At 37.8% G+C, this 16127-nt stretch overlaps 1 protein-coding gene across 4 annotated transcripts in view; it reads left to right on the top strand.

Moving 5' to 3' along the window:
* The window catches only part of LOC120525496 (nuclear receptor coactivator 7-like), a 179874-nt gene that overhangs the window by 46204 nt on the left and 117543 nt on the right, over window positions 1-16127 (top strand). The gene's annotated exons all lie outside the window — the stretch shown is intronic.

The raw sequence follows: 16127 nt of genomic DNA, 5'->3' as shown, positions 1-16127 counted from the left end.
TAGAGGTGCAACAGATAAAAGCTTTTCTGTATTAAAGTGCTTTCTACATTGTTCTGTCCATAGTTAATTAGAAACAGTGACCTCAGAGAAAATCAAAATTTGAAAAATTTCCTATTTATTATGAAGCATTTCAATGATGAACTTATTAGCCATACCTTGTGTTTTTGATGAGTATACACTGCATTTAAGGGTAGTGCTAATGAAAATTAATGCTGAACAGTTGACTGATAAGATGACCACTCTGGCTAGTGCAATCAGTAAATGCATTCATTAGAAACCGGAATATTTATCTTTTTTTTTTCCAGCATGTCAGTGTACAGTAGTTTATGAAGTTCATGCAAGTTTATTGTCATGTGTACACAGTACACTGTGACTGTTTTTTTAACACAGCATGTTAAAGCACCAACACGGGGTGAAGCCTGTCTGGATTTAGTATTCTGTAATAATCATAGAATTGAGGGTATAGAGGTGATTGAACCACTATGGTCAAGTGACCATAATAAAATACAATTCTCAGTATTTTGTAAGAGTACAGATGCAAAGACTAAAATTATTAAGTTGAACTTTGGTAGGGCAAATTTTGAGCAGATGCGCCAAAGTCTAAGTAGGATAGACTGGGATAAGCTTTTAAATGTGGAGACAGTCGAGGAGCAGTGGAACAGGTTTAAAAATGTTTTACATGTAATGCAGGACAGATACATACCTAAATTTGGAATTAATAGGAAACTAAAAAAAACTCCACGATGGATTAATAAAGATTTAAATAAGAAGTTGCAATGGAAAAAACTGCTGTATAAGGTATATAAGACTAATGTCTGCAAAGAGAATCGTAGCGCGTATGAGAACATGAGGGCAACCATTAAGAAGGATATCAGAGAGGCTAAAAGACAGTTGGAGAGGAATATAGCAGATAAGGCGAAAGAAGACCCTAAGAGATTCTTTCAGTATTTTAGTAGTAAAAGAACAGTTAAGGAGGAGGTCAAGTTCATCAGGAATAGTAAAGGGAATTAAAAGATACAGACAGTGAAATAGCAGATGCCCTAAACTTACATTTTTCTGAGGTGTTTACAAGTGAGCAAGTGGATAACCTCCCAGAGGTAAACACGACTACTAAGGAGGTACTGAGGGATTTGAAAATTGTAGAGGGAGAAGTGCTGCTCAGATTAAATAAGATGAAATCAAATAAATCACCAGGCCCAGATAATATTTATCCTCGTGTTCTTAAGGAGGCTAGTGAGTACATATATAAACCCTTGACACGTATTTTTAGGAAGTCACTGTGCACTGGAGAGATTCCAAGGGACTGGAAAATGGCAAATATCATCCCATTATATAAAAAGGGTGACAGGGCAGATCCAAGCAACTATAGGCCAGTAAGCAAGCATCACAGGAAAATTAATGGAAGGAATTATTAAGGATAAGATTGAGCAACACATGGCATTATGAGAAAGATTTAGGAGTCATAGTGGACTCCAAGCTATCAACTTCCCAACAGTGTTCAGAAGCCATTATGAAGGCTAACAGAATGTTAGGTTATATAGCACGATCTGTGGAGTACAAGTCCAAGGAGGTTATGCTGAACCTTTATAATGCACTGATGGGGCCTCATCTTGAGTACTGTGTGCAGTTTTGGTCTCCAGGCTACAAAAAGGACATAGCAGCACTAGAAAAGGTCCAGAGAAGAGCCACTAGACTGATTCCAGGTCTACAGGGGTTGAATTATGAGGAAAGATTAAAAGAGCTGAGCCTTTACAGTTTAAGCAAAAGAAGATTAAGAGGTGACATGATTGAAGTGTTTAAAATTCTGAAGGGAATTAGTACAGTGGATCGAGACTTGTATTTTAAAATGAGTTCATCAAGAACACGGGGACACAGTTGGAAACTTGTTGAGGGTAAATTTCGCACAAAAATTAGGAAGTTTTTCTTTACACAAAGAACGATAGACACTTGGAATAAGCTACCAAGTAGTGTGGTAGACAGTAAGACATTAGGGACTTTCAAAACTCAACTTGATGTTTTCTTGAAGGAAACAAGTGGATAGGACTGGCGAGCTTTGTTGGGCTGAATGGCCTGTTCTCGTCTAGATTGTTCTAATGTTCTAATGTTCTAATTGGCTAATTGGCTAAATCTACAGTAAGATTCTTACTTGTCTGTGTCCTACAGAGGTTATTTTACAATTAACAATACAGTACTCATGTTGCACTTTGATGTTTAATTTTCAAGAGCCAAGTGTAATATAATCAAGAGAGCTGGCAACCCCTTTTACTATGGGGCAATTGCTACAGCAAAACAAATGACAAATCAGTTAATTAATGGGCACTGGAAGATCTTGGCATCAATAATGGGCAGCACGGTGGTGCAGTGGTAGCACTGTGGCCTTAGAGTAAGGAGTCCAGGATTCGTGTCCCAGGTCCTCCCGGCATGGAGTTTGCATGTTCTCCCCATGTCTGCAGGGTGCTCTGGTTCCTTCCCATTGGCAAAAGTCATAAAGGTTTGGCAAATTGGCAAGGCTAAATTGGTATTGGTGTGTGGGTGTGTGTGTTCACCCTTGGATGGACTAATTCCCTTTCCAGGGTTTGTCCCTGCCTTGCCTTATGCTAGCTGGGATAGGTTCCAGCACCACCCCGTGACCCTGGTCTGAATTAGGCAAAAATGTTGTGATATAATGATTACATGAATGTAATTGTTTTTCTCTTAATTTTTAGATTTAAAGATAATGTAAAAGTTTAGCTTTCTATGCACTTAATCAGCATTCTGCAATGGACTGACATACTACTAAAAGGACTATGTTCTACTTTGTGGCCAGTGCATTGAGGATAGGCTGCAGCTCCTTATATTTCTGTAATGGAAGAAGTACAGTATGTTCAGAAAATTAGAGGATGAATCAATCAGCTATGAGAATCTAAGTAACATAGATTACTGGTTAAGTAACACCAAGTAAATTACTTTTATTTTCTTTTTATGTATTGTACATGCTTACCTATTTTGCTAATACATATTTTATTATAAATACATATTGTGGAATTGATGGCTGAAGCACCTATGTTGAAATGTTGTGTTGTGCAGGGATGGATCCTGCTTCCACCTACAAACCCGTATTGGAATGAGTTCATCCAGATATATAGATAATTACTGAACTGAAAAAAATCTAATATTTATTTTAATACACTTTTTCATAATAAGATTTTAAAGTGAAGATTAGAAGTTTAAATTTTCAGGCATGAGAAATATTTCACTCCTGTCTGCAATCTAATGACTGATGAGCAATTCTTTCAAGGATTCTTATTGTGCAACAACTGCAAAACATGCTATTTGGCATTTAAGTATACCAAAGGTACAAGACAAGACATTTAAAAAAAAACGTTAATGATTTCACCATACTTAACTTATGATTACTCAATAAAACGCTCAAATCAGAGTTCTGATGTACTGGGATAGGCGTTAGCGGCCCCACAACAATGCCCTGGATAAATGGATTCAGAAAATAGATGGATGGATGGATGTAAGGTGTCAGATGATTAATTTACTAACACTTCATTATTCGTGGGCCTCATGGTTTATACTCCTCATTCATAACTGGGTGTGGAATGACTAGCTCTTCAATGGCTATGTTTAATTAGGCAAAGTTGGTTCATTTGAATTTTACCCTTTTTATTTACTTTATGTGTATTTTTGTGTGTTCCTTTTTCTCTCCCTCTTGATTTTTTCTTAGTTATTCTTTTGTATTTAATATAGCATATTTTATGGCAAGAATTAGTTGATTTACAAATATAGCTAAATTATATGCTTTCATCCATTTTCTGAGCTCTTTTTTTCATTGCAGGGAGTCAGAATCTTTTTGACCATCAATATCAGGCACGATGTAGGAAACATAAGCAGAGGACACCAGTCTATTACACTCACATCCATAATTACTCATATTGACGGAGCTCTCAGTAGACATGATCATCTGTTGTGTGTTAGAGGAATAGAAAAGAAATAGAAAACCTTTGTCAACATGGAGTAGAGCTGCAGACTTGTCATTAAGCCAAGTTCTTCAAACTGTAAGGGTAAGCAATCAGTCAATTTAGAACCATCTAGTTTATAATCATGTTTAGCGATTGAGGACACTCCCCAAACCCACAGATAGTCCAATGGCAGTGCCTGGTTTGGGATTCTCGTCCTCCATTTTTACACGTAGGAGCCCAACCTGTCCCAGGTGCAGCTCACATGCAGCAATAAAGCAGGCATCTCACTAGGTTTTCATAATGACTATATGTGGTGCTCTAGGTAAATCTAATTTCAGGGAACTCTTTACATGAACTGGTAAAACATTAGTGCCTCTTGCTGTCCTAGAGATTTATATATTTTAAAGAATGGTTAGGTTTGTCTGTCTGTCAAAAGCATTGTGCATCCCTGGGCCTTACAGCTTTACCTTGGTCTCACAATGTATACTTACACTACCACAGTGTTTGGAATGATTAAGATGAAACAGTGGTTTAAAGTGTTGTTTATAGATTTCTTTTGCATCTGAAAAATTCCTTGTCATTCATGTAAGTGAGAAGTTGATAATGTTTTGTTACTAGTTAATTAAACAATGCAACCTTTGTACAATTTGTATAATAAGGTAAATAACAGAAAGTATGAGACTAAAATTTACCCAACGTTTTTGAGGAAGTACGAACAAAGTGCTTTTAATGCATCTAATGAAAGTAAAACTGCAGAACTTCAACACAAAGGACATAAAACAAAGTTCATTAGAAAGTGAAATGAAACGTTTTACTAATTATGTAATATTGTAGCTTTTGTGTCCCCACAGTATGTGCCTGTAACATGCTGGCATCAAATTAAACTGTAACGCACAACAGTCAGGCTGTTACTGAAGCATTTTTGAAGTTTCATGAATTCATGTTTGAACATTTGTTGTACTGATTATAATTGGGTTTTATGAGCCTTGTATTTTTTGCACTTAAATGCTTTTTCGCATATGCCACCAATAATAATAATGAGAACATCTTTTCAGTAAACACCATTTTTGGGTTTGTTTTTCTGAACGATAGAGATTGAAATGTTAAACAGAAACCCAAACCTAAAGATAAGCAATGGTCAATTATTTTGTTATTTAAGTTCAAAACAAGAATCATTGTTATGAGTGAATAATTTGGAAATATGAATTAAAAAAAAATGTTTTAGCAAAAGAGTCATTCATGTATTTTAAGTTTACAAGGAACTTCTAAAATCACTAACCCTTACATAAGATGATGTTTAATAAGCCATCCATTAATACAATAGAAAAACATCGTTAGAAACTAGCAGACATTAGCACTAAATAATGTCATCAAAAATATGTATACAATTGAATTCAAACAAACAAAAATGAGGAAAACGATCAAATACTCCAAGATATTCTTTAAACAGCTACAAACATGGGCACCTGCTAATTGCTTTATAATATTTTGGAACTATTTAGCCATATTTCCAGCAGTGCCAGGAATCATCAAGATGCACACCTCAGCTCACTGTCTGATTTTTATTGTTTGTCAATTACAAGTATATACACTAAGAAGATGTTACTTGTACATTAATGACATCAAATTCATGTAAGATATTTGCATATTTATCAATGTGACAGATTTGACAGAAATTTGTTCAGGAGAAATTGCTCCTTTTTCTGTTTTTTACATGCTTGTTTTACTGGAGGTAGTAGCGAAGGAGAGAATTAAAACAAAACTGAGTGCCATTATGAACAATGCTGCACTTCCTCTCTCTGACACATTAACACTGAGTAGTTTTAGCCAAGGAATTATTCAACAGAACTGTGTCAAGAAATGGTACTGGGGCTCATTTGTAACAACTGGAGCAGGCCTCACTGTGACTGGGACTGCCAAGTCAAACGTTTTCTCTCTTCTTAAATCTTATTCTTCCCTTTTAGTTGTTATTCAGGAGTATGTTCAGACCATAGTGTGTGTGTGTGTGTGTGTGTGTGTATTATATGTATTTTTTTATCTAGCTATGTATTTATTTATCTGTTTATGTATTTACTAGCTGCATGTGGTCTTCGGGACAAAAAAACAACCCACAGACACCCTAGCAGTTTTACTATATTCATGAACTAGGAGAGAAGTTGGCTAGCTCTTAAGAATTATTCAGCGCAGAGGACGTGGACCCACCTGTACTTGCTGCCCCACTGACTTTCATAAGAATACACTGGTGATACCATAGCTTAGCTATATCGGTGGCAATTGAGTCCTGTTAATCTTTGTCTTGAGAAAATACCTCCAGATAGATAATGTTTCTCATGGAAACTTCAAGCCTTGCCATTTGGTGCTGAGGTGTTTCACTTACACTTTGTTGAGCTGTGGCGTTTGCTCCCTTTCGATGTTGTGTCTCTTCATCTGTGTCATTAGCACAATGTCACTGTTGCGTGGCAGCGTTTGCTGCACGCAGGTCTTTTGTAGTGAGGTGTATGCAAGTGCTGAAAAAAATGTAAAAGTGTATGCATGCGCCATCTAGTGACTGTGGTTGAGTGTGTTGCCCAAAATACAATATGGTTTAATACTGAAGGAACTGGACCTTACCTTCCAGTGTTGCTAGCTCAGTCCCTGATGGTGCCTTAGAATAAAACTCCAAACCTGTCAATTAACCTACTTGTGTGTCATGTTATAATTATTTATGTAAACTACTACATTGTGTCTGTGTACTTTTAAAGTATCTTGGGATTAAAGAAAGACAGTCTGTGAAATGAGCTTTGTTTGTATAGTTTGACTACAGTTTTATCAGCTACATGACAAGACAGCTTAAAACCACAACTGGATACCTATGACCTCTTTCAAGGAATTCTTATTGGTGGATTTTCATTTGGGACAGTAACCATGTGAGCTGTGAAATTTAATGGAACAAAGGTAATAGAATTAAAACAGGTTTGGCCTGAATCCTGGTTCTAGAAGAAAAACATTACAAGGAGATTTTCTGTTAAAGACAGCCAGGCATACACTTCTCTAAAAATTGTATGTCCAAATTTAGAGCTTTGCAAATTTATTTGTAGTTTGCTTTCCTAATCTTTCACAATTACTCTACACGTCCACTTAATCTTGAGCAGGGTTGCTGGGGCTGGAGCCTATCCAAGCAAGTACAGTATAAGGTGCAAGGCTGAAACAATTTCCTGGTCAGGGTGCCATCTTGTTGCAGTGTGAACACACACATTTATACACCACACACACACACACACAAGGGCCAATTTAGCATTGCCTGTCCTCCTGCATGTCTTTGGACTGTGGGTGGAAACCCTCACAGACCTGGTGAGAACAAGCAAATGCAGAAAGGACGCCAGACATGAACTCTGGTCTCCTTGAGTTAGGCAAGTTTAGATGATATGACTTTGCAAAATATGAGCTCAACACTATAGAATTATTTTACAGAAAGTAAAAAGAGGTTAAAGAATAAATAAATACTGCATATCAAAATATGGCTCATTTTCTAGATATTTTTGTAAATAATGTATAATTTGTATACCACAATCTGTAAAGCAGAATTAATAACAGTGGTGTGTCCATGTGATTAATCCTCCCCTACTTCTCCTTTTAAAGATGTTTACAACTTCACTTTTACCATTTTCAGTTCAGTGGCTTCACTCTTCTGTAGTGAAAGTCAATTAGTAAATATCTGCACACATAAAAATAAAACTAACAACAGTTTGTTCACTTCCATCAATGAGTTGTAAGATGATAAGGAGACTCTTGCTTATCTAGAAGGGATGCAATGTACAAAATAAATTTGCACTAACAGGAAGAGGAAATGTCTGGCCATTAATGAAACTGTCTGCATCTTGTCCATTCAGCAGTTTACTGTTAACTCCTTCATTTGATGGCAGATCTTTACTGCTAATGTTTAAAACTATGAGTTGTTTCAGATAGTTCAAATGCTATTTGTACTCTCCTGCAGAACATTAAATGCAGAGGCATGGACACTTCCATCTGTACATCAGTGTGGCCACAGGTGCAAGAACCTGGAATGGAAAGAACAAACACAAAACATGCTCTTGTTGCTAGAAGTCCAGGATATTGCAAGGCATGCTCACACAAACACACACACAAGGCCCCACTAGAAAAATGTAGTATGTAAATGAGTTACCAACATTGAAGGTGAGAAAAGGTCTGTTTTACTGGAAAAAATGTGAAAAGTAATTCTTTCTTTGAATCAATCTTTCCACTATGTTAATCTACTGAGCAGTGTGGAATTTACTGGCTTCAAAAGTACTGAAAAAAAACAAACAAAGTTAGGGGATAATAAATAGAGGAAAAGTCAACCTCAAAGTGAAGGCAACGACTAAAGTCCTAGAACAGTAGCTTTAACACTGCAAAATGAGGGCACAAAGTTTAAGTCAACACAATATCCTTCTTGAACACTAAGGATGGCATCATCTAGCTATATACCAAGTCAAACAGCCAATGCCAGGATCTTGAACCAGGCTCTACAGTGGTGTTTGAAAACAATGATATACTGTATGTGGAAAACTTTTCTCTCTATTATATAAAAAATTCTTGGGATGAGACGAGACGAGACTTTTTCAGAGAGACAGTTCCACGTCCCGCGAGACAAAGAGTAGATGACAAAGTAGAATGTCGTAAAGAATTCAAAAATGTTGGTGCAATACATATGCAGAGCAGGTTAGATATAATGGACCTACCAAAATTCGAAAGTCTCCAAAAAATGAGAGTAAAGATCGCATTAGCGCAAACAAATGGAAATTATTACTCGGTAAAATAACGGAACAGCGAAAACAGATCGAATATATTGTTTGGATTTAAACTTTAAGTAGGAGTCTTGTAGATCATCTAATTCTTGTTGCCATCAGGGAAAAGTAGTGTTTCTTCCTAATGAAGACGTGTATCTGCGAGAATTAAAAGATTTGTTGTGTGGTGAAAGTGAAATCCGCATACGCTGCCGCTCTTGGGGCACAGAGTTGCACAAATATACTATACAGGAGAATTTAGAGACAGAAACATTATTCAAACAATTCAAACAAATAGAAGTCTCTTTCAGGAGTGAATCGAGCACTGTGTGTAGTCGGAGGGGATAGTTCTGTCTTTCAATTAAAAGAATAGAAAATCTTCCTCTTCATAGGGGTGTATTTCGGGAGCGGGACCCCCAACAGGAGAGAGGATGCCTGTAGGAGTAAGAGAGATAAGGCAGTGAGACAAAAGGATAGCTGCTGTACAGGCTTTTAAATGTTCGAAGCACCCCACAAGATGCAGATAACGCGGCATGGCAGCAGCAGCAATCCAGCAACTGATCGAGCAAAGAGGAGGTAAAAAAAAAAATGAATTTGTCTCCCATTGTATCACCATTTAAGAGGAGGTTTCGGAGGAGCGATCACATCTACTTTTAGCCTCCCTTTTCACAACGTGAGTGGCAGAGACATGACGTTGCTGGCACGTAGCACAGGCTGGGGGGTGGCATGGGGAGATGGCGAGCAAAGCGAGCGGTAAAGCCCCCTAGTATTACAAAAAGGAGAGTTGTTAAACAAGCTAACAAAAAAGTAAGGCAGCAAATTGTTTTTGGGAAGGAATGCTGTGTTTCTCCTGGAGTGCTCAGTTTATTTCTAAAAAATATTTATTCATATTTAGATTTTTTATAATGTTTCGGTCCTACAGATTCAGAAAATGGATGGATGCCTTAAGATAACTAAAGATGATGAATGCACTGCCAAAGGTACAGTGGGATGAAGGGTTGCTACAAGGGGTGAAAATGGATGGGATTCAGAGGATGCATTGCATGACAGCTAGTTTGGGCCCATAAAGAGCCACACAAATAATTTAAGTTACCATGACAGACTCAAATACACCACTCTATCTTCAAGGGGCAACCCCCTCGAACATGTATCCAACTTCAATAACGTGCTGCATCATTTGTTCCCACACCTTGCTTATGGCATTACCGCCATCCAATAGTCCCAGCTTGTAATCAGTGGTAACCAAGAATCAGAACTGGGTTATTGTACAGAATGAAGAAGGGCAGATAATTCAGAGGCAGATCTGGGTACATTAATCATTAACTTTATTGGTTAGACATAGAGTACGCATTAAGCCTAACAGCATCCTCGAACTGTGTTAAAAGTAGCTAGATCTGTGAAACAATCCCATTATGGAATTTTGATAATGCTGTCATTGATTAGCGATCTGGGAGTTTGTAGACGGGAAAGCAAACACCAGGTGTCTATTGTGTGGCTGTAGTTAACAGCAGGACATTTTTTCAGAAAGACAGAAAAAAGGTGAGTGGTTTCTCTCTTTGAGCATTACAGCAGTCAGTGCAGAGCAAACAAGGGTGTTTTATTTTGATACAGTATGTTTGTTTTACTAGTGTTTCCTCCCTGTTCTTTTTTTCATTATTTGCTCATTAATACAGTAAAAGTGTTTATTTTATGATATGTTTATGACTGGACCTTGATAGGTTTGTAGGGTCATTACTGTCTCATGTATAGAGTACAGTGAAGTTCTTAGTTGCATGTGTGTATCAGTATGCATGTGGTAGTCCATCATAAAGCATATTCATAACCACACACACACAAACACTTGCACTCACTCATATTTATAGTGCTGTCAGTTAACCTACCCTAATGATTTTTGAGAAATAGAAGGAATGTTCAAGTACTCTACAACCCTGAATTTAAATTAAGGAGGTTCACACAAATAAATGACAGATGTCTTAATGCCACAAAATGCATTTTTCTTTTTTAAATTAGCCCCCCGTGATCCTGTAGTGGAATGTATGAATGGTCCAAATTGTAAATGCTCAGATACAAAAATATTAATAACTGCCAGATGACAAACAAAAAGTTAACATAAGCATTGTACAGTACTAAGCCAAACAATATTATTAGGTAGCAATTTGCCTTTAATAAATGATGACCTTTTGGAGAGATGGTGCCAGGTTTGCTAAAATAACATTCTAGTTTTGTTTTTGTTTTACTAATACTTTGGTAGCGTCATTTTGTTGCTATTTTCTAAGCTAGATTTGCATGCATGTGACAATAGGAATAAGCCCATCAGAGTGTACATTAACATACACAGGGCCAATTCACCAACCGATTTGATGTGTATGTTTTATTAATTTGTAAGTGGAAAACAGGAACACTTGTAGTAAAAAGTCCAAGCAGAAACAGGGAAAAATCCACATTGCCAATAATTAGGCTGGAAATTGAACTTGGATCCAAAGGACTGTGTGGAAACAGCACAAGAAATTTATAAACTATAGATCTGATGTCAGATGAAAATAAAAACGTGAAAAGAATGTGTCTCAAACAAAAGGATACTTAAGAATTTGGAAAGTAGAAAAAAAGATTTGGGGAGCCCACAAGCTAACTTGGGTAAAGCCAGAAATGGCCATTAAGACAATGATGATGAGATGATGATGGATCTGTTGTGCAGAGATCCATCATTTTCATTATTGTCAATCATACATTGTCATCTCATTAGAAAAATGGGTATCATTATGGATTACTGTTCGTGTGCTGTACTTTTTTCTAAGTTTTGCTTTTATGTGCCTGTTGTGTTACAAATGAATTTCAGTTTACACCACTATACTTAGCATAATCTCATGCCAATAAATAAAACCAGTAAACTGATCATTTCAGCTATTTCAGTACAGTATGTGTAAATGTTGGTGTGACATACAGATGCAATGTTTTAATAGTGAAGGCCTGTGTAAAGTAATACAGAGGGTGTTCAGGTGGATATGTAGTATCACTGTTGTAGCTGCTTGCTGGTAAAAGGCTTGTTCCAAGTTTTACTGCAGTATTCTGCTTATTTGCTGCAGCTCATGGGCCACTTGGGAAAGGAAGCAAGGAACATTGCTAATGCATTTGCCACTCCCATTTTTGCTTTGCTCTGTTTATATTTCTTAATGTTAGTGCCAAGAGTAATTTGGGGTCTCTTGGTTCTAGCTATTGCTTTCTAGCAACATATAAGTAAAAATCTGCTCCTGAAAACAACACCACAATTACAAGCAGGGGTGGTCCATAAATTTTAAAAATGTTTTAAGTGTGAAGAATTTTTTTTTCTATTAAGGCTTTAATTACCTATTTTGAATTGCTGTAACAACATCACCCTTTGCTGCTACAATAGAATTAACACAAAAGTCAACAAAATAATATATAAGAGATTCACCTTTTTGGCTTATCTGTTGATATGTATTTTGTTTATGATCATGAACTATGAGTCTTGACTGAAAGGGTAAGTTCCTGGGTACAAACGTCAGTAACTCAGTGTCTGTGCAGGCTAAGAAGGCTTGGAAGGAGGCTAGCCAATGCTCCTTTGGACTGAGGGGAATAAATTGAGAGAGGTTTGGTGAAAATGCACCATGTCTGTCTTTTGCTGGAATTGAACTGGGTAAAGACTATTTGGAGGAGAGTCAGGTCAGACTTGAGAAAACATACCTTGTGGACACCAGGGGGGTGCTCCTGCTCCCCAAACACCCAACATAAGCAGGATTGGACACAAGTATAAAAGGCAAAAGAGTATTTTATTGCGGGAAATTTTTTCTTACAAGCATTTCCTACAACAGCCGTGAGTATAAGCAATACACAGGCACTATTATAACTCTTTTCTTCTTTCTTTCTCTGTCACTGCCTCCTCCATGCAACTATTGCCCTGCTCCTCCTGACTCTGGCTCTTCCATGTGTGGCAGGTAGCTCTTTCTGTCTAATCCTTGGGAGTTCTTCTGGTTATATGATGCTGCAGCTCTGAAAAGTCCCAAATCCTGCAGCTCCCCCTGGCACACCGGGACTACAATACCTGGCATGCCCTGTGGGCACCCATGTGGGGATTTGAGGCAGTCCACATTGTCGTCTAGAATCCTGGGGGAGACAAAACCCTGTGTAAGCTGTCTTCACCTGTCCTTCCTCCTCAACAGCATCCCAGCTGTCCCTCACAACCTTAAAGACAGAAATAAGTGCTGAAGAAAAAGACAAGGATTTTTTTTACCTTACTCAGCTTGTCACCACTGAAGCCCTTACCAGGACAGGCAAATTAGACCCATCCAATGAAAATGGCTAAAATCACTTAAGTATGATGCCATTCTTTCTCAGATTGAAGACAATAACAGCCTTCATATACACTAACCTAGGAGCAATATAGAGATCCAAGCCATCCAGACAGTACAGTGCATCCAGAAAGTATTCACAGCGCATCACTTTTTCCACATTTTGTTATGTTACAGCCTTATTCTAAAATGGATTAAATTCATTTTTTTCCTCAGAATTCTACACACAACACCCCATAATTACAACATGAAAAAAGTTTACTTGAGGTTTTTGCAAATTTATGAAAAATAACAAAGAGAAATCACATGTACATACGTATTCAAAGCCTTTGCCATGAAGCTCAAAATTGAACTCGGGTGCATCCTGTTACCCCTGATCATTCTTGAGATGTTTCTGCAGCTTAATTGGAGTCCACCTGTGGTAAATTCAGTTGATTGGACATGATTTGGAAAGGCACACACCTGTCTATATAAGGTCCCACAGTTGACAGTTCATGTCAGAGCACAAACCAAGCATGAAGTCAAAGGAATTGTCTTTAGACCTCCGAGACAGGATTGTCTCGAGGCACAAATCTGGGGAAGGTTACAGAAAAATTTCTGCTGCTTTGAAGGTCCCAATGAGCACAGTGGCCTCCATCATCCGTAAGTGGAAAAAGTTCGAAACCACCAGGACTCTTCCTAGAGCTGGCCGCCCATCTAAACTGAGTGATCGGGGGAGAAGGGCCTTAGTCAGGGAGATGACCAAGAACCTGATGGTCACTCTGTCAGAGCTGCAGAGGTCCTCTGTGGAGAGAGGAGAACCTTCCAGAAGAACAACCATCTCTGCAGCAATCCACCAATCAGGCCTGTATGGTAAAGTGGCCAGACAGAAGCCACTCCTTAGTAAAAGGCACATGGCAGCCCACCTGGAGTTTGCCAAAAGGCACCTGAAGGACTCTCAGACCATGAGAAACAAAATTCTCTGGTCTGATGAGACAAAGATTGAACTCTTTGGTGTGAATGCCAGGCGGCACGTTTGGAGGAAACCAGGCACCACCCATCACCAGGCAAATACCATCCCTACAGTGAAGCATGGTGGTGGCAGCATCATGCTGTGGGGATGTTTTTCAGCGGCAGGAACTGGGAGACTAGTCAGGATAAAGGGAAAGATTACTGCAGCAAGGTACAGAGACATGCTGGATGAAAACCTGCTTCAGAGCGCTCTTGACCTCAGACTGGGATGACGGTTCATCTTTCAGCAGGACAACAACCCAAAGCACACAGCCAAGATATCAAAGGAGTGGCTTCAGGACAACTCTGTGAATGTCCTTGAGTGGCCCAGCCAGAGCCCAGACTTGAATCCGATTGAACATCTCTGGAGAGATCTTAAAATGGCTGTGCACCGACGCTTCCCATCCAACCTGATGGAGCTTGAGAGGTGCTGCAAAGAGGAATGGGCGAAACTGGCCAAGGATAGGTGTGCCAAGCTTGTGGCATCATATTCAAAAAGACCTGAGGCTGTAATTGCTGCCAAAGGTGCAGTATTGAGCAAAGGCTGTGAATACTTATGTACATGTGATTTCTCAGTTTTTAAATTTTTAATAAATTTGCAAAAACCTCAAGTAAACTTTTTTCACATTGTCATTATGGGGTGTTGTGTGTAGAATTATGAGGAAAAAAATGAATTTGATCCATTTTGGAATAAGGCTGTAACATAACAAAATGTGGAAAAAGTGAATACTTTCCGGATGCACTGTATATTATATTTTTTCATGAAACCAGAGTAGAAAGTCAGACAGATTTGGCAGTTTATTTGCAGGAACTTCACAAAAGTGGCCTAATTTAAAAGCATCATTAAGCTTTCAGTGGTTTGCCTCCTTGATGTATTATCAGATAACAACATGAATTAAATACTACTGCCTGAGTTTTGGTACAGACCAAATGTAATAAACACATCACTGTACAGCTGGCTTAAACATATAGGCTTCCTGGTCAATATCTTGTATTCTTCGAAACTTTGACACTTATTTCTAAAGCTATTTTCAACACCCCGTATTACGTATTTGCCTCATGCAAGTGTGACACATCCTTTGATGTCAGTCTTCCCACTATTATTCAACACTTGGTGAATAATAGCTTTATGGCTTATACTATCTGGAATGCTCTGCCTAGGTCTGTTTCCAAAGCTCCAATAGTGATATATTGCAAATCAAGCATGAAAACCCCTTATTTTCTGTTTTGGATGTAACTTAATTTACTGATTTAAATCCTCTGTACTGGTGCACCTCAATTATTTACTTCCAAATAATATCACTGTTTTCTACTGCAGAATTTCACTTGTTATTAATTTTTTTATATTGTTACCTCAATTGCTTGCTTTGTAGAACCTCTTATGATGGGAAACTTTGTGAAGAGTTTTAATATGCTAAGATATTTCATATATAATTTTAAATTGTATTTATTTTGGGCAAGTTGATTGATGCAATGGTTACGACTTCCTCATGGAAATTGGCATTATAGCCATTGTCTATGCAGTTTACACATTCTACCCAAATCTGTTTTGGTTTTCTTTGGGTTGTTGTGTTTTACTTTCATATCCCCAAATATGTGCATGATAGGGTAACTTAACTGTTCTAAATTATAATTGTGGGTTTGTGCATGAGCGGATCCTAGGATGAACTGGTGTCCTGTCCAGGACTGCTTCTTTCTGGGGTAGACTCAGAGAACCCATGCATCTGATTAAATAAGTTTCGGAAATTCTGTGTTGTGTTATGTTTTACATAATTCCAATTCCCATAATGCATAAAACAATAATTTTAATGTGATAAAATAATTTGACCAATATATTTAACCAGCAGAGGGAGCTGTGGGAATACTGTCTGAGCTTTAAATAAGGGGGAAGGAAACCACACACACACTTTTAGAAGGTGCATAAAATAATTTAGATTTAGATATTCTTATTAGAGACACACTTTAACATTTTGATTGAGGCTAACACCTGGTCTATACCTTTAGAGCATTTTGCTTCCTTAACATTTTAGTCATGTACATGTAAACCAATTTGATAATATGTACACTTATTTGGGAAGAAAAGTAAGGTTTAGAACACAATCTTAATCTAACTCTTTTTT

The sequence above is a fragment of the Polypterus senegalus genome, chromosome 3 (assembly GCF_016835505.1).
Source record: "Polypterus senegalus isolate Bchr_013 chromosome 3, ASM1683550v1, whole genome shotgun sequence".
In the NCBI taxonomy this organism is placed as follows: Eukaryota; Metazoa; Chordata; class Cladistia; order Polypteriformes; family Polypteridae; genus Polypterus; species Polypterus senegalus.
Note: the sequence above shows the minus strand (reverse complement) of the source record. Positions and strands in the feature narration are given on the sequence as shown.